At 31.8% G+C, this 20332-nt stretch overlaps 1 long non-coding RNA gene across 1 annotated transcript in view; it reads right to left on the bottom strand.

The window, feature by feature from the left end:
* Window positions 1–284: 284 nt before the first annotated feature.
* LOC116423548 overlaps window positions 285–20332 on the bottom strand; it is a 39732-nt gene continuing 19684 nt past the window's right edge. Inside the window, exons 2-3 of the long non-coding RNA XR_004234157.1 lie at window positions 5057–5160; window positions 285–728 (exon numbers count right to left, since the gene is read on the bottom strand). This is a non-coding gene — a long non-coding RNA (uncharacterized LOC116423548). The remainder of the gene's footprint in view (window positions 729–5056; window positions 5161–20332) is intronic.

Here is a 20332-nt window from a genome sequence, read left to right as displayed (position 1 = left end):
TATTTTGTGAATGATTAAAAGTATTAATAATGTTTTGTGGAGCTATAAATGAAGTATGAAAATCAGGAAAATAATGGTTGAGGAAATTGTTTTGGTGGGAGGAGAAAAGGATGAATTTCTTTCTTCCTTTTGCCTTTCATTAAACTTATGGATTATTTTTGTGGATATCATACAGATATCCTATAAATAAAATCTAATTCATATTATTATAATTCCCATGCTTGCCTATTACTTAAATACAACAAAAGAGTGTATATTTTATTTTTTTATTCTAATAATGGTTTTAAATGACAATTAAATGTGCACAATAAGTACCCAAGGTTTCAAATCAGAATTCCCTTGTGAAATAAAATATTAGCAATGTGTCCTATCAGGTGTGGAAATAACAAATCCTGTATTCACTTTGATGACCTCACATTTTTGTACTTTCTTGCAGGTGGAGGATAAGCTGGCTGCCACTTGAGTTGTATGCACTGTTTTGTGACCAGAACCTTCACAATAAAAAGCTACAAATGTTTTCAGTGTGCTTACTAAAATGTCTATTTAGGTAAAGCTATTGACAGTCATGTCCTGGAAAATCATTATAAAGCTTCAGTCACCGGCTCCACTTGCAGCAAATCTTAGTCACCTTTATCCTTGGGGATTTAGCCAGGCAGGATTATATCCAGGCAAAGTATCCATTTCTAAGTGGTCAAGCTCTTCAGTATAAATGCAATATAATTCTGTCTCTTAAAAAAAAAAAAAAAAGAAATATAGTTGGGCTCACAAAATTACAAAATTAGAGGTAAATAGAAATGTTCATTTTTTCATAAAAAAAAAAAAAAAAGAACAAAGATACATGAAATTAAATGACTCCCTCAAATGAGAGCAGGTGATATTGTGATTTAGTGACAGAGAGTCATGAAGAGCATAGGCTTTCATTTTCTCAGGATTCTGGACCATGTATTTAACCATTTCAAAAGAAAATTACCTGTTAAAAATATTAGTGCCCTCCTTTGCCCCTTTAATCTAGCTTTCTCTTATACTATTATATTCGGGCTGTACAAAGTTGTTTTAAGAGATAAAGCAAGTCCCACTGTAGTACTTTGCTGAAAACTTAATTTCTGTTGTGCTTGGAGAAAGGACAAGAAAATCACACACAGGAGATAGTATAGAGGTAACATTCTCAAATCTTTCCCATAAAGATGCTTGCCTGACATTTTCCTTAGTTCTATATTTGGTATCTTAACATTCTAATCAGAGAATTCTACATTTTCACCATGTTTTCTAGTTCTCTTCCATCATATTAAACACCTCTCTACCTCATCCCTAATCTTAAAATATATACATGCAAAACTATCTTGCAGGCTTAAAGATTTAAGACATTTAAAGTAATGGATACTTAAAAACAAAGTCGTAAAACAGTCTCAAAGGCAATGGGAGATAAATAGATCTTTGGATTAGTATATATAAAGAAAAAAATTATTTTGGAGGTGTAGAAAAGTAAATCAAAATTCCTTGAAAATTGAAGTTTAAAGACAAATATAATATTGAGGCTATATTATTTTAAAAGAGAGTTTCTATTTATATAGGAACAAAAGAATAGATCATATCCATGGATACTTTTTTTGTGAATCAATGTATGTATTGTCATGCATTGTAAGTGACTACCAGAAGTATTTCTTGATTCATTTCTTGATATTCTTAACACAACATATTTATTTTAGACATTACTAGGTGACATTTTCCAGATTTTTTGTATGTAAGAAAATGTGTTATAAAGGGAATTCATTTCAACTGAAAAATACATATTAATGGAAATCATTTTTTGTTAAGGGTAGTGGCTGGACCTAAGACTTTATTTCTCTAGGGAATTCTGGGTGCAGAAACTTTATTTTACTGATGCAAGTCAACAGCTCTTCTGTAAATTGTAATATTAGAGAGTTGTCTGGGAACATTGAAAAGCTAAGTGATTTTCCCTATGGTCACAAAGCTAATAGGAATCAGAGCCAAGATTTGATCTAAAGTGGTCCTTCTATCCATTATGTCATGCTAACCTACTTCAACATTGACATCTCTGTTTTTGTCTATATGATAAACATAGTTCCAAATAAGATTTCTACTTTATAACTGCTAGTTGTAATAATAAAAATCAAGCTCATTTCATCTAAGGTTGTAAAAGGACTTGCATTACCTTTTTGAGTTGTTTTTGGGGGCTAATAAGTAGGGCTTATGATATATGCATATATATATATATCACATACAGATATATAATATATATATATATATATATATATATATATATATATATATATGCTCTTTCTAGAGAAGGTAACCTGACAGTGATAAGCCAAGGGTCACCAATGATTGAGGTTTCCATTCTGGAACCAGGAAGATATTTCCTGTCAGTATTCTTCAATATAGTTAACATTTCCAAAGCTGGATGTCGTACTAAACACTCAAACTGTGACAAGAGATACAAAGCAATATACATGTGTGGTTTAAATGCAGATGTTTATGAAAAATGAAATTATATCAGAGTAAAAATACATAAAATATAAATACATAACAAAGCTCAGAAATTGTTATCAATCACATAAGAAGCAGAATGACAAGGGAAGTGGAATCAGGACAAGCTTATGCCTTGCTTCTTTCCCTGGTTTAGTTCTTAATTCCATTAGTTTGGCAGGATTGGGAGGAGGGGAAAAGAAAATGGAACAGTGGGAAGAGGATCTACTCTCAGGCAATATATCTGTTTTGGGGCTGGTAGCATTGTTGCTGGGGAAAGGAGTCATTCCCTCTTTCTCTCCTGTGTTTTTCATGTTTTTTTTTTTTTTAACAGTCTACATCTCTCCCCATTCCAAAAGGCTGAAATATTTCCTTGCTTTGGGAAAGGAACAAAAACTCAAAATTCCATAAGTCTATGTAAATTTAAGCCATTCCTCTTCCCTCAAAGGGAAATCAGATCCACCCAGAAACTGACCCTAACTCTAAAAAGGGCTGTGATTGGATGTTTGGGGAAACAATTAAGAAGCAAATCTATTTATGAAACTTTTTTTCACAATGTCTTCAACATTAAGGATTTATAATAATGCACTGAAATGCAAACAGTGAGAGAAAATTAAAGCACTGCTTGGCTGCATTTGCACATTGCTAAGAATAACTACTAAGTTAATTTAAGTTACTTAAAACATCAGTCAAAGTATTTAGTACCCTATAGACAAATTGATTGTTGAGTTCTCTTGATTTTTTTTGGCAAGCTACTTATAGAGAAACAGCTTAGCTCTAAAGAAAAAAGTTTGAAAGTCAAAGAAATTGGGATAATGCAGATTGCCAAGTCTTGAAATCAGACTATGTTGCTATAAAAAGAAGCCTTCCACATCTGCTTGTCTGATCTCCTCATTGTTCAATAAAAATAGTTATTAGGCTCAATTTGTTAAACTGTATATTGGGTTACATGATGACCATTATGAAATATTGGGAACATGCAAAGATGAATAAGGTACACAAAGATAAGTTTGAACTTTTGTTTAATTGAATATCACCTCACAATCTAATATATATTGAGCCAAGTAAGGCAACAAGTTTTGTACAAATTAGAATTTATATGCATAAGAATACAAAGTGCTATGAAATCAGAAGTATAAATAATTTCCATTTAGTGAAATGAAATAATTACCTTCTTGGAGGTAGTTGCTTTTGAGCTGGGACTTGAACCTGAGCTACTTCTCTGTCAATAGACAGAGAAGGAGGGAGAGAGTATTATAAACATAAAGAATGATTTTTTTAGTACTTATGAGTTATTGAGAATAGAATGAAAATGGAAAGAAAACAAAACAAAAAGAAAAATTTTGAGGAGAAACAAACTAATAATTCATGCCAGAAACCAAGGTTGAGATCAAAGTGCGAAGCTTCAAGAAAATCAGCCTAAGGACTTTAATTTGTAGAAGTGATAGAAAATAAAGAACCATCCAGGGTTGATTGAGCAAGGAAGACTTATAATGAGTAATATGAGTTAGGGAGAATAATCTGAATGTAAAATATTGATGAAGGGATAATCTCTATACAGAGTGATGAATTAGGAGATTATGATAATATGCCAGGTAAAAAGTTAAAGAACTGGACTAAACTGGTGGCACTGAAAGTGTGGGGGGAAAAAATGTAAACTTTAATAGTGGGATCTATGGCTCCTCTAAGAGAGGTCAAAGAAACCTCAAAAGTAATTTCATCACCATTTAATAAATAATGAAAATTAGATAAACAAATTGATCCAAAGTTACACAGATAATAAGTGTCAGATAAAGGATTTGAACTTAATTGCTTTGACCTCAGAAGCAATTATCTTTCCATTGTACCAAGCATCCTTCTTTGAACTGTTGCAATTGTTATATTTAATTAAGTACATTAGAATATGAGTCAGCATGCTATCATGTTTAAAATGGCTTAGAATCAAGATTATTTTGATTTGAAACTTGTTTCTGTGTAACCAAGATGAAAAAAATTTAATTTTTCCTAAACTCAGTTTCCTCATAAAAATTTCCCCAATACCCAAGTAGCAGGGTTGATTTGAGGCTCTAGTGGCATGAAGTGTTTTACAAACGTCAATGTTATATATAAATATTAGTTCTAAATACAGTTTTTCTAGATGACATAAAACAAAATATTAATTTATCATATCATAAGCATTGACTGAATACAAATTTGAGTCATGCACCATAATTTGGCATCTCATGTTAACATTAAATAACTCTTAATTGAGAAATCAAAACAGTTAAATTTGTTTTCAGACATTGTACAGGTCAACCAAGGTACATTTTACATTTTTGAAACAGTGCTTTTTTGTGATTATTTTGTAAGCGAAATCGATTTGGCCAGGTAAAAATTCTAAAAGTAGCTCAATACTTCCCCAAAATGGTAAATAATTCAAGTAGAAGTCTCCCCAACTTGAGAAAATAAACTTAGTTGTCAATTTAAAGCAAACAATTTAGTTATATGATTGATTTTTTTCCTGTCAAAATCAATTTTGTGAGAAAAAGCCATATGATCAATGACAATAAAAATAAATTTTATAACTTACCAATTTAACAGCTTGGATTTATCATTCCTCTCCACATCTTCCTTTTTCCTTCCTCTTTTCACATTCTCTCTTGTAGAACTGGGGTCCTGGGCAAATGGAACAGCCTGGAAGGTTGTTAAAGTAAAATACACACTTTTGCTTTCTCTTACAGGCCTATGGATGGTGCTGTCAGGTATTTGGATGCTAATTAACTCTAATCTTGATTGTTACATGCTAATTATGTGAACTTGGGCAAGATACTTCTTTTATCTGAGTCTCAGTATCTTTACCTATAAAATTAGATGTTTGGACTAGAAGATCTTGAATGAGATAAAATATAAAGCAGGAGTTTGAAGAGAAAAGGTATCTTTATCTTGACCTTTCTCTCTAATTAACTGACCTCATTCCCAATCATTTTAATTATGCCAACAATCTTTGTCTAGCTAATGTATAGGTCATTTTGAACTAATTTCACATTACCCATATGCCTCTTTTCATAGTTTAGAGCTCTTATTTTTCCATCTTCCTACTATAGCTATAGAAAAAGAAGCAGAAAAACTATATAATTCAACCCTTAATTTTTGGCAACAAATTTCCTTGGGCTACTAGAATTACATATTAATTTCAAATATAAATGCCTCAACTCTCTATTCCAATGTTATATGTGATCTTTTGAAGATAATAGAAAATTTAATAAGTTTGTGGGACAATTTCTTGGAAGTTAATTATTTTATTAATAATACTAGCATCAGTGGAGCCAAGAAAAGAAAGAAGACAGGTCTTTGTTTGAGCTCTTCTTGGTTTCCTTCAGATCAACACCAGATCAAACCTTTGAACTGGTTTTGGAGTGAAAGAACCCACAAATATTTGGAGGGTTAACATATTTCCAACAGAATGTATCTATGGAAGAACTTCAGGAAATGTCTGTCTCAACTAGGGAAGGGGGGAGGCAGCTCAGCACCAATGTAGTGGTTGGAAACCCAGAGCAACCCAGGCCAAAGAGACATCCATATGCCTGAGAATCTTCGGGAGAGTATTAGCCAAAATATAGCAGCGTTGGCTGCTCTGTCTTGGTTCAGAAGCCAGTGGATCAACTGACTAGCTGTGAGACCTTCAATTCAATTACAGAAGGAAAATAGGGAGCCTCTGAACTCCAGCAGGATTTTCCCACACCAATCCAGAAGAGAAGGAAGCCAGCAGCTTTGCCACAGGGCAGTGTGAATCCAGTGTTGCCTGTAGAGGAAGCTTGGGACAATGTCCCCTTTGCACTAAGAGCAGACCTCAACCTTTAAAAATGAGCAAAAAAAAAAGAAAAAAAGAACTCTGACTGTAGATAGCTATTAGGAAGACAGAGAAGAACAGACCTCAAACTCTAGGACACTAGAGGCAAAATGTCTCCAGATATATCCTGAAAGGATGATATGAGTTGATCCCCATTTCCCAAGGCTCTCTTGGAGAATTCAGAAAGGATCATAAAGTAGAGTTAGAAGAAAAATGGGGAAAGTCAATTAGAACTTTGCAAAAGAATTTGGAAAAGGAAACACAGAAATTGAAGAAATGCTTAAGAAATATTTTTAATGAAATGGAAATAGAACATAGTCACTTGAAAAAACAGAATTGGTGAAATGGAAAAATCCAAGAACAAAACACCTCATTTAAAAGTTCAACTGGCCAAATGCAAAAGGAGATTTAAAAAGAGATCATTGAAGAAAATAATTAACTAAAAATTAGAATTGAACAAATAGAAATCAATGACACAGTGAAATATCAAAAATCAGTCAAACAAAGCCAAAAAAATTTTAAAAATAGAAGAAAATGTAAAATACCTATTGGAAAAACAACTGACCTGGAAAATAGATACAGGAGAGGCAATCTAGAAATCATTGGATTACCTGAAAACCATGATTGAAAAAAAGAAATTAGACAATATCTTTCAAGAAATCATCAGGAAAAACTGCCCTGATCACCTGGATCCAGAGGGTAAAATAGCTATTGAAAAAATCCAACTATAACCTCCTGAAAGAGACCCCAAAATAAAAAACTCCAAGGAATATTGTTTCTCTAAATTCCAGAATTATCAGATCAAGGAGACAATACTTCAAGCAGTCAGATAGAAACAAATATCTGGAAACTGCAATTAGATTTAGATGGGACCTAGCAGCTTCTACTTTAAAGGATTGAAGGACCTAGAATATGATATTCCACAGGGAAAAGAAACTTGGACTGCAGCCAAGAATCCATTATCCAGCAAAATTAAGCATTATCTTTCAGGGGGGAAATGGATATTCAATGAAATAGGGAATTTGTATTTATTTTTGATGAACCAGAGATGAAAAGAAAATTTGGTCTTCAAATACAGAACTTCAAAGCATAAAAAAGGTAAAAGGGAAAGGAAAAAATATTTTAAGGTTAAAATGTTTAGTATATAAAGAAAATTATATGCTTAATTTTTGAAAACTATATCTCTGTTAGGGGCATAATTAGAGAATATAAGTATAATTTCCTTTAATTGTGAAGATTTAAAAAAGAAACTAGGAGTAGAAAAGGTATCATGCTGAAAGAAGAGGAAAAGGGTAAAATGTAGTAACATATCACATGAAGAGGCAAAAAAGACTTATTACAATTGAGGGAAAGAAGAAAGGGGGATAAGTATTGTGTGAACCTTAGTCTCACCAGATTTGTCTCATAGAAAGAATATCAGACATATTTAGTTTGACAGAGAAACTTGTCTCATCCTAAAGAGGAAGGAAAAGGAAAAAGAAAAGGGGAAGAGGCTGTAAAAGGAAAGGGCTGATTAAGGAAGGTGGTGGTCAGAAGCAAAACACTGAGGCAGAAGGGAAAGGGGAAAAGAAAGAGAAAAGTATAACGGGGAAAATAAGATGGTAGGAAATACAGAGTTAGTAATTTTATCTCTGAATATGAATAAGATGGACTCTCCCATAAAATGGAAAAAGATAGCAGACTGAATTAAAGGCCAAAATCCTAAACCAAAGTGATAGATATAGAGTAAAGGTAAAAAAGCTGGAGTAAAATCTATTATGCTTCAGCTGAAGTAAAACAACAACAAGAACAAGAAAAAACTGAAGGGGTAGCAATGCTGATCTTAGATCAAGTAAAAGCAAAAATGAACCTAATTAAAAGATTAATAAAGAAGGAAATTACATTTTGTTAAAGAGTACCATAGATAATTAAGTAATGTCAGTACTGATAATATATGAACTAAATGGTGTAGCATCCAAATTCCTAGAGGAGAAGTTAAGAGAGCAGCAAGAAGAAATAGTAAAACTATACTAATGAGGAATTCTTATCAGAAGTAGATAAATTGAACCACAAAATAAATAATAAGAAAGAAGTTAGATAAATAGAATTTCAGAAATGTTAGATATGATGGACTTTTGGAGAATTTTGAATGGGGACAGAAAGGAATATGCATTTTCTTGTAGTAACTGGAACTTACATAAAAATTAATCATGTATTAAGCCATAAAAATCTCAAAATCAAATTCAGAAAGGCAGAAATAGGAGATGGATCTTTTCAGATCATGATAGAATAAAAATTACTAATAAAGACCCAGAGAAAAAAACAGGACAAAAATTAATTGGAAACTAAATAATTTAGTTCTAAAGAACAAATGGATAAAAGAAAAAAAAAAAAAAGAAAATGGTTAAAATGGGAAAAGAAAATGATAGACACAATCAATAATTTCATCCAAGAGAATGACAATAATGAGACATAGCCAAATTTGTGTGAAAAAGCCAAAGCAATTCTTAGGGAAAATTTTATATCTTTAGATGCTTACTTAAATAAAATAGAAAAAGAGAAGAACAAAGAATTGGGCAGGCAACTAAAAAAGCTAGAAAAAGAACAAATAAAAAACTGGAATTAAATACCAAATTTGACATTCTGAAAATAAAAAGGGAATTTAATAAAATTGAAAGTAAAAAAAATTATTGAACTAATAAACAAAACCAAGTTGGCTGTATTCAAAAAAAAATAATTCAGAGCTATTTTGCCCAATGCATACAGTTGGCATACACAATAAATCTGATTATCTAAGTCAAATGGATGAATATTTACAAAATATAGATTGCCTAAATTAGCAGAAAAGGAAATAAATAATTTAAATCATTCCATTTTAGAAAAAAAAATAAAAAGAACAAGCTATTAATTCCTCAGGCAAAAATCTCCAGGATCAGATGGATTTATAAGTGAATTCTACCACACATTTAATGAACAATTAATTGCAATACTATGAAAACTATTTGGGAAAATAGGGAAATAAGGCATCCTAGCAAATTTCTCTTATGAAAGAGATATGGTGCTAGTACCTAAACTAGATAGGATCAAAACAGAGAATGAAAATTAGACACCAATTTCCCTAATGAATATTGATGTAAAACTCTTAAATAAAATAGTAGCAAATAGATTACAGCAAGTTATCACCAGGAAAATATACCATGATCAAGTAGGATTTATACCAGGATTGCAGGCCTGGTTCAGTGTTAGATAAATTACTAGCATGGTTAACTATATAAATAACCAAACTAACAAAAATCACATGATTATCCCAATAGATTCAGAAAAAGTCTTTGATAAAATTCAATTCCCAAAGACACTAGAAAGCATAGGAATAAATGGAATTCTCCATAAAATGATCAGTAGCACCTATTTAAAACCATCAGCAAGCATTATATGTAAGGCAGATAAATTAGAACCATTCCCATTAAGATCAGGGTTGAAACAAGGTTGCCCACTATCACCATTACAATTTAGTATTATATTTGAAATGTTAAACTTTAGCAATAAGAAAAGAAAAAGAAATTAAAGGAATTAGAGTAGGTAATGAGGAAACCAAAATAATCACTCTTTGCAGATGATATGATGGTATACTTAGAGAATCCTAGAGAATCAATGAAAAAGCTATTAGAAACAATTAACAGCTTTAGAAAGGGTGCAGGATACAAAATCAATCATCAGTATTTCAATATGTAACCAACAAAGTCTAATATCAAGAAGTACAAAGAGAAATTCCATTTCAAATAACTGAGGATAATATGAAATATTTGGGAGTTTATCTGCCATGACAAAGTCAGGAACTATATGAGTACAGTTGCAATACACTTTTCACACAAATAAATTCAGATCTAAACAACTAGAAGAATATCAAGTGCTCATGGGTGGACTAAGCTAATATAATAAAAAAGACAATTCTACCTAAATTAATCTACTTATTCAGTGCCATATCAATGAACCCCCCCAGAAATTTATGTGGAAGATCAGAAGATAAACAATTTTAAATTATTATGTTATATTCTGATAGACAGCCTTCTGTAAAATATAGTCCATTGAATTTCCATTTTCGCTCAAGTAGCAGAAAGATCAAGTTTGAACAAATATGGTTTTACCCTTAAGTCTTCAACATTCTTTTTTTATATTAAAAAGCATCTTTAAGATAATCTTAACATTTAAGTGGAACTTTTCCCCTGCAGCTCAGTATTTTGTAACATATCCCTTGCCTTCTTTGTTTCTTCTTTTTTGTCCAAATCAAAATTAAAAAAAAAAATCCCTGTGACCAGTTTCTTGGTTCTATCAAAAAATCTACTACGACAGACTACTATTATGACTATCTATTTACGACAGGGATAATTGGTATTCCTTAGTTTTCAATGAAAAAGATGGTAGACCTTGCTTATATCCAAAATGACTGGCCCTATTTCAATTACTTTGAAATGCTGCTTCTAGACTAAAATTCCTCAATCTTCAATTCTTTCTTTTCCTCTCTCTCCTCTCCTCTCTGCCTCCTCCCTCTCCCTCTCCTTCTGTGTCTCTCTCTTAGTATTACTCCCTCAGTACTACATCTGACCTATGTGTTTTAGTTTCAACTTTTTCCTCGTTTATTTGAATTTATCATTCCCATTTTTTTCCTTTATCAGTATATTTCTTAAGTATATGCATGCACTAACAGCTTAAAGAACACTTTCCACAAAGTCCCTTGGTCATAGCTGCTGACTTTTAAACATATAAATGTAGCTTTCACATAGAATATAGCAGAGGTCGGAAAATTATGGTCCACAGACCAAATATAGCATTTCAACCTGCTTTTCTATAGTTTTTCATGCTAAGAGTTAGTTTTATATTTTAAAATAAGGTTTTCTTGTAATTTAAATTTTGCAAAAAAGACATTCTTTGGATTGCAGACTTAATTGAAAATTGCCTTTACATGAACAGCTCCATATTTATGTAAATATAATTATCAACACTTTTTTTTTAAGCATAAAGATAAACTGGCATATATGGTAAGGGGAATAAGGATCAAGAGAAAGCTTTCAAGGTATTTCAACAGAATCTGGATTTGTTAATCATCTTTAGTAATATGTTACCTTGGTGATGTCACAAATGAGTTTGGCTCCCATTATATAGCAGCAATAATACCCTAACACCCATGACTTCTGTTAAAGTAAATGACACCTTAAAGCTAGACCTTTGTACTTAATTGCTAATAACACCATTCCTGTGGAATAATATTGTTTTTGTAATAATGTAGGGGCTTATTCACTACTAATGCATTTGAAAAGAATAATTATAGGTATGATTTTATAATCTGAAAAAATGACGCATTGAAGAAAAATCTTTAGTTTCTTTTATTGTTTAAGAGATCTAAATGGAAAGGTTTGAAAGGTATTTGATTTAACAGGTTACAAAAGAATAATCATAAATCACTTTACATAACATTCCAACTTAAACTTGCATTTATTCAACCACACATTTACAGCTGGGCTCTGAGTCCCAAACTGTATATTTTTTCTCCTTCTGGCTTGAATTATATGTTTATTAGAGGGAGGGGTTAGAGTAGAGGGACACACAGGGAGAGATATAAGGGAGGAAAGGAAAGGGAAGTAAATAAGGGAGACTGAATTGCACTTAATATTAATATCATTTTATATTTATTTTTTTAAAAATCTCTTTTGTTTTTATTTTTGGACCAAGCTAGTAAAACAAAAAAATAAAACTGTCATTGCCTTAAATATGGAAGAGAGATTATTCTGGGTGGTATTATACTAGAGTTATAAAGACTTCATGAATTTTTCTCTTCTTCCTATTGTGTAATAGTTTTGAATTATGTAAAATGTTCAGCCACTTAATAACTCTATATTGGTCTAAATGTTAGGAAGCCCTGGGGATATTTAAAGGGTACTAGCTGCAATGCTAATTTACAGAGTCAAAAGGATTCTATTTGCCTTTAATTACACTGCAAATTATTAGATTTCATGGGTTAATGTCACAAAATAATAGAGGATTTGCTTCTATGGTGAGCTGGGATACCAAAACCCCATTTATTAAATAGTATTATGTGATTATAAGATTGCTAATTCAACATTCACATTTCCCGAGCTTAATCCCAAGGACCAATTTGTTGTCTTTGGTTTAACAAAACCAATTCCACAGAATATTTACTGCTTTTCTTCATGATGGAAAAAGAAATTGAGGAGGATTATATGTATTGTGATGGAGGGAGCATTAAATTAAAATATGGGAAGCAAATCCATAGTTGTATCTCTGATATTAACCAGTTTAGTGACCTTGGGTTGGATCAGTTATCCAATAAGTATTCAAATAAAAGTGAAGTTCTTAAAAGGAAGATATATGTGTATACATATGTATATGCATATATACATTATATCTGCACATATATATTACATGAACCTAGGATATAACTTATGAACATATTATATACATATATGTACCTATTTCACTTATGTGTATATAAGTATATAATATACATTATGAAATATATTTTTATTTGAACTATCAATGACTTGTGTGAATTTTAGTTCTCTGTTCAACCCATTTTTCATATAGCTGTCAGTCTTGGGTCAATGGATTATGGATTTAAATTGATAGGAGATAAATGGATGGATGGATAGATAGAAAGATAAATAGATTGATAGATAATTTATTAAATGTTTGATATGTGCTACACATTGTGCTAGGTAATAGGAATACAAAAATATTTGGCAAAATGAGATTCCAAATTTTCAAGGAGCTTACATTTTAATCAGTGAAGATAATACATCAGAGAATGAAAAAGTCAAGAGAGGAGAAGCAGAGACAGATTCAAAATGAACATAGTGGGCCTGGATAGGTGTTCAAATAAAATTTTGGAGTAGGAATTCATCATATGAGACACTAATATTTCTCCCTTAAATTTAATCGCTAATTGTTTTACTAGCACCAAAGGTTTTTTTCTCTTTTCTGCTTCCTCATACAGAAATTAATCAGTGCATGAAATATCTCTTAGAGATTTACCCAGGCTAAGATCGAATCAGACACTAAAAAGAAATTTTAATTTTGGGCTAATGGATATATTACCACTCATTAGATTAGAAAATCTGGGGAAATTTTGATTCTTCTTATTATCAAAATTGGTGATATAGAGATTGACATTTCTTTGACCAAAATGTGAGTAACCTAAGTCATGCAACCCAAGATAGTCTACCTCCTATTGTGTTAACCCATCAGTTTTGATTAGGTATCCCGTGGCAATATCTATTCTCTAAAGTGCATATATATACTGTTAGCCCAAAACCATGAGGTGTCTACAGTCTAAGAGAGATAGTCAAATAACCATTTTATTAACAGTGTGTTGATTGTATTAATGAATTGATTAAATTACCCAGAAACTACATCTTTCAGAACTTCTTCATTATCACAATTCCTTAAGGGTAGAGGAGGATAAGCAAGAAGAGAGAAAAAGCTGGAGGCTCAGGAGCAGCCTTTTTTGAGAAAAAATATAGTTCTTGTAATGTCAATCTCCTTCTCAAAAAGCTGCAATGACTCCCTTTGGCTTCTAGCATTAAGTATAAACCTTGCTATTTGTTATTTAAAGCCACTGATTTTACCCTATTTCCTCAAAGTTATTACATAGTATTCCCCTTCACACATTCTTTACCTCCATTCAAATCTGTTTTCTACCCATGACTTTCCATATTCTATCTGTATATTTCTGTAATGGCTCCCCTAGGACAAGGCTAAATACCCTTCCTGCTTTTGTATTATTACAATCCAGAAGTCTCTTTAACATTTAACTCAAATGGCATCTCCTCTTTTTCCTATTCCTTTCTTCATGTGTCTGTGTGTCTGTCTCTGTCTGTCTGTGTCTGTCCCTATATGTCTCTGTCTGTGTCAGTGTGTCTGTCTCTCTGTCTCTTGTGTTTCTGAATGAGTGTCTATGTCTCTGCCTCTATTCATCCACCCATCTCTGACTATCCGTCTGTGTCTCTGTTTGTCTCTGTTTCTGTCACTGTCACTGTCTGCCTCTGTCTCTGTCTGTCTGCTTCTGTCTGCTTTTCTTCCTTTATACATTCTTTTCTGTTAGTTCCCCCCCATTATACTTATATATTTACATATTGCTTCACCCCTGGACTATAAAGTCCTTAAAACTGGCAACCCTTTCATTATTTTAATTGTTTCTTCAGTGTCCTTATGCTTCTCTACCCACTTCCAACATCTCATTGTTCTCAGGGTCATTTGCATGAATTTAATACTTCTCTGGACTTCTCTTTGAGAAAAAAAAAAGTGAAATTACATGTGTTAATGGATGTTGTCAAACCAGAAGCTGGACCACGTCTGTCAGGGATATTGGAGAAGGATATTTATCCTTCAGATACTGGCCCAAATGATACTGAATTTTCCTTTTTGGTCTTAGGCTATATGATATATAGATACTTAGGGATTAGAATTTTATTCCCTGGATATTACTAGAGTTGTTTATGGGATATACACAACTTACAAATGTAGGAGTATAGCTAAACTTTCACACAGCCAGCACTATGGAAAAACACTACAGGGAAAGCCACAGAGGATTTTTCTCCATAGCATTATGACAAGCCCCTTTGACCTTTAAGCAAGAGGATTAAGCCAACTGTTACATCATGAAAGCAAATCTAAATATACAAATGACATACAAATGATCAAAATTAATCATAATCATTTCACTTTAAATCTCTGAGATATTTTCACTTATTGCTACAGTCTGGGCACTACAGTAATTTTTTTTTCATTTTCCTTAAAATGAAGGATGTTATAGTATGAAAAACAAAGTCATTCCCCTTTCATCTAATCCATAATGATTTAGGAAACCTGAAGGACTTTCTACTATCATTTAATAAAGTCTTTTCTCACCTCTACATATATAACTAAAGCCTTGGCCTGCATATTATATTGGGATGATCATATTTCAACAGTAAACTAAAAAGGGCAAAGAAAAGTAGCACTGAAAATGGAATGTAAACAGCTTATATTTATTCTTCAGTCAACCTAGGGTTGAGTTTTACTTTCTATGTATTTATAGAGCTCCATTTAGAAAGATGAAAAAAAAAAAAAAAAACTTGTGTGAAAAATAGATCAGGATATTTTGTATTGAAAAATGAATCAGAATTATAGTCTTTCACAAAAATGCTGTTCTTCCTATTTCTCTCCTAAAAGTAGGGCATATATTTCCTAAAGTTTTAGTACTTTAAAATCTGTCTCTGTCTCCCTCTCCATGTCACCCTCTCACAAATTAAATTGTTTCACTACATTGATGAAAGGTGTGGTGTTTAGTTCATCTTGTTGCCGCTCCTGGAGTTCTATTTAGAATAGACTATTTTTCTAGTCCAGGATATCTCCTTCTAAAGATTGAAAGCAGAAGTTTGACTACAAAAGTGTGCCATATTCTGTGCCACTATAGCTGTTAATGTTTAGAATTATATTCCTGAATAAAGGGGGTGAAATCCATTTGCCATCAAAATTTAACAATTGACAATATGAAGGACCTTAAAAGGAACTCACATTTTCACCCTCATTTGTAAGAAAAATAATGGAATTTATATAATTAGAAGTTCCTTAGTATTTAATTGCTATTTTTAAAAAATTTTGTTCATAATTGTACACTATGCAAGTCCCTTGTTTTGGGTCAGAATTTAAAAAGAGAGAAATATAAACAAATATTTTATATGGCATATAAGGCAAACCAGCATGAGATTTGAGAAAAATATTGAAACCTAAAAAATGAAGCTAATAACTCTTCTCTTGGATTATGAAGAAAAAATTCTTAAATATTAAAATCTGAAAAATTTCAATTATCAACATCCCCATAGTTCTAGGGAACAAGTTCCTGATAAATACATGCCATTTTTTCCCTGCTAATTGGGCACAGTACCTACTACCTAGTAGGCACTTAGTTGCTTGTTGGCATTTTGGGTATATAGGATTTCCTAAAAAACTTCTTGGATATGAATTTATTAATGCCTGTTATATGCAGAAAATACAGGAATGTATGTGCCCTCTAGGAACTTACATTCTGTGGATTTATGACAGACAAACGCATCTATGCTTCTCCAAGGACAAGACACAGAACTTGAAGGGACCTTGGAGAATCTAGTCTAATACCTCCCATTTATCACGAGACTGCTAGCTAAAATTTGTTGGAAAATGAAAAAGTATTGGGAAATTGTTACCATGTACAAAGTCTCTTATCATTTCCAATGATTTTTTTTTGCTACTTTAAATCAAGAATTACAGCTACTTTTTTTTCTGATCGGGTTTTCTGGCATACTACTTGATTGGTTTAAAGCTGGAAATGATTAGTGCAAATGCAATTCAGATGACCCTACAAGTAATAGTTCTTAATATGGTGAATGATAGCTTTGCAAATAAGCTTTTGAAAGAATTGGCTTCCATAGTATTAGCCATATCTCTATTTGAAACAGAAATATTTTCTATTAAACATCCATGTATAATTTAGCTTTTTAAAATCTTGATCACCCTCCAAAATAATAGAAGTGATATATCTTTCTTTTAACATTCAATGTCATTGTTTTCTTACCTATATGACAAATTTCATTTTACTGTATTAAAGGTGTTTATGTACATATCTTATCCCTTCCTTGAGTGAGATTTTAAACTCTCTAAGGATAGGTACTGTGTTATTTCATCTTCACATTTCCTGCCTATAACTAAGAGTTTCTATTTCTTTAGCTTAAAAAAAAGTTTGTTTAATGATAGTTAGCATTTTTATATAACATATTAGGGCTTGCAAAAAGACTTTACAAACTTTGTTCCACACAATACCCCTAGAGAAGTTGAAGGTATTATTATTCCCATTTATCAGATAAAAAAAATCAGAGATAAATGGAGATTAAATATATTTCCCAGGTTTACAGAGGTAGTGAGAATCTCTAGCAGAATTAAAATTCAAATCTTCCTAATGTAAAGTTTAGTCTTTGAAATGTTACACCAACTAGCTATTTTTAGTAATTACAATACTTTTATCCTCTCTCCCCTTCCTTACACACACACACACACTCACATATATGTGTGCATATGATAAAACCTTCAAAATTTAGAATATCCTTAAGTTTTACTTTAATTCAATATTTAAAGACAGGAACATCTGTCATCTTCCTGTTTGAGAATAAGTATCATCTTCTTGGAAATTGGAAAGTAATAAAGGAATATTAAATCAGGTTTTTAAAAATTATTCACTGACTAGAAAATATATCACATGTTACAGTATTTACTATTTTAGCTTTTTCTTTTGGGGGGATGGGAATAAACCATATTTGGAAAGTATTTTGTTTCTTTGCTTGTTTGGCTGACTTTTGAATCCATTTCAACCTTGATTTTGCTTTTATTTTCTTCTCCCCCGACAAAATTTTTCTACAGATTGAAACAAATCTCTATGGAGGCAAGGGGCAGTGAATTTAGAGTCACAAGACCTGGTTTTAATCATCTCTACTACTTATTACCTGTGTGACCTGGAACAAATATTTAAATATTTAAATTCAATCCAACAATAGAATTATGTGAATTGAAGAACAATAGTTTGTTTGCTAGACTATCATTGTTGCAAAAAAAGAATTCAGTGGTATTGACATTTGGATAAGTCTATAACATAAAGAATAAATGACATCAGATTTTCAAAAATAAAATGGAGGTATTAAACAGGATGATCTCAAAGGTTGCTTTCAGATTGTAATCTATTATCTCTCTTTAAATAACTAGAGAAAGCATTATAAAGTATGAATGGATGAATGAACTAATTGAGGATTTACTAAATATTTACTATATTAAATAAAATATTAAGAATTTGAAATACAAAAAGAAATAGCAAGTTTTTCCTGATCTCAAAGACCTTATAAACAAAATAAGGGAGACAATATTTGCAGATTTTAGCAACAAATGAGACAAAAAAGATATCCAGTCCTTATGGTGTGGCTGCAAAGCACATCATAATGAATCCTCTTAAATGTTATTTCTGTTGATAAACTGTATCCATTTTAACTGTTGAACCATTTGACAGTGTCGAGGAGTTAAGTCTTGAAAACTTTCTTTTGAGGATCTGTATCTCTATCTATTACTTCACTGGATGAATACTGTGGGATAACCTGTAAGAAGATCTGAGATCCTGATGGGACTCTGAAACAAGGGGGTGAGACTGGTTTGATTCAGCATGCAATCTCCTGCCTCTTCTTCAGGATGTCCTGAGGCTTCAATTAGGTTAGCTTGTCTTTGATTATGAGTTATAAGCACATCAACCAAGTTTTTCTTCTCTTTGGCTCACTTTTTAAGATATTTTATCTTGATTACTATGCTCTATATTATTCCCTGTTATAAGTTATATGTTGTGTATTATTCCCTATTATATGCTGTTATATGTTTACATATTATATTATATATTATGTAATTTGTCTATATATACACCAGAAAAACCTAGTAAATGATATATATGGATTCACCCAACAAAGCTGATCATTTAATGTCAAGGCAAATATGCATCAACATTTTGGAGACCGATATTTTGGCTCTTTGATCCTCGTGTCCTCCAAAATTTCATTTAATTATTTTCTTTGTGTCTTCTATTTTTATTTATTTTTGAATGCCTCACTCTTCCAACAGCTCTTTAAGACAGATATCTGATAAATTTTGTCTTTATGTCAGTGATATCTTTGTACATATTCCTCTTTTCCCTTTGAAAGTATTTTTTTAACATAAAGGGGGGAAAATGGAAAGAAAAGAGAATAATTCAGCAAACAAATATACAAAGTGTTTCAAATGTCTGGAATGTCATGATCTTCACCCATTGACAGCTCCTCCCCAGTATCTCAGAAAAGGAATGAGGAAGAAAGAATGGCATATCATATTTCTTCTTTGTCCACCTTCTTTGTAATTTGAAACATTCATTTTCTTTTGTTATATGATGATTGTTCTTTCAACTTACATTACTATAGCTATTTTGTATATTTTCTTTGCTCTGATTACTTTCTTTTTTATTAGTTCATGTAAGCCTCTCTATGATTCTCAATTCATCATATTCACTATTTCTTATAGCCAGGTAACATTCCATTATATTCATATATGACACTCTGTTTGGCCACTCTCCATTTGATGGGTATCTATTCTACTAGTTCTTTACTATCACTCCTGATAGCTTTTAGATATTTTGGCACCTCAGAATTCTACTACCATGTAAATTCTTCTGTTCTACTCTACTGATTGATATTGATAGAGAGGCAATCTACTCTACTTATTGCCGAGAAGGTTCCTAATCATACTTTCTGTCGCTTGTAACTTGACTAATAATTTAGCCTTTTATCACACTTCTCTCCCCTTATTCTTCAAACTCATTTTCATGTCTTGCCTTTCTACATTAAAGTACATGCTCCATAAGGTTAAAAGATGTCTAATTTGGTTGTATATGCCTCCCTAGAGCTTACCACATATGGCACATTGTTGTTGTTATTCAGTTAATTGAGTTGTATCCAAATCTTTATGACTCTGTGGACCAGACTGTCTGTAGAATTTTCTTGGCAAATGGTTTGCCATTTCCTTCATCAGTTGATTAAGGAAGACAGAGTTTAAATATCTTGTCTAGAGTCGCACAGGCTACATTTGAATTCAGGTCTTCCTGACTCCAGACTGAGAGCTCTCTTTACTGAACCATGTAGCTACCCCACACATAGTAAATCCTTATCTCATTGTTCTATCATCTATTTTCTTAGCAGATATTATATATATATATATATATATATATATATATATATATATATATATATTCTAGAGTTCTATTTTATGGGAATTGTTCTAATTGGGAAAAAAATAAAAAACATTAAGTAACTCAGGGAAATAACAAATAATACTTTGTCAATTAAAAAATGAACTCTCCCTCACTCTTTCACCCTTTTTGAATAGTAAGGAACAAGCTGTTCAAAATACACACATGCTGTCAAGGGATGGGAATTCACACTTCCTGTGGCA

Source organism: Sarcophilus harrisii, chromosome 4 (genome assembly GCF_902635505.1).
Source record: "Sarcophilus harrisii chromosome 4, mSarHar1.11, whole genome shotgun sequence".
Taxonomy (NCBI): Eukaryota; Metazoa; Chordata; class Mammalia; order Dasyuromorphia; family Dasyuridae; genus Sarcophilus; species Sarcophilus harrisii.
This window is presented reverse-complemented; position numbering and strand designations above follow the sequence as displayed.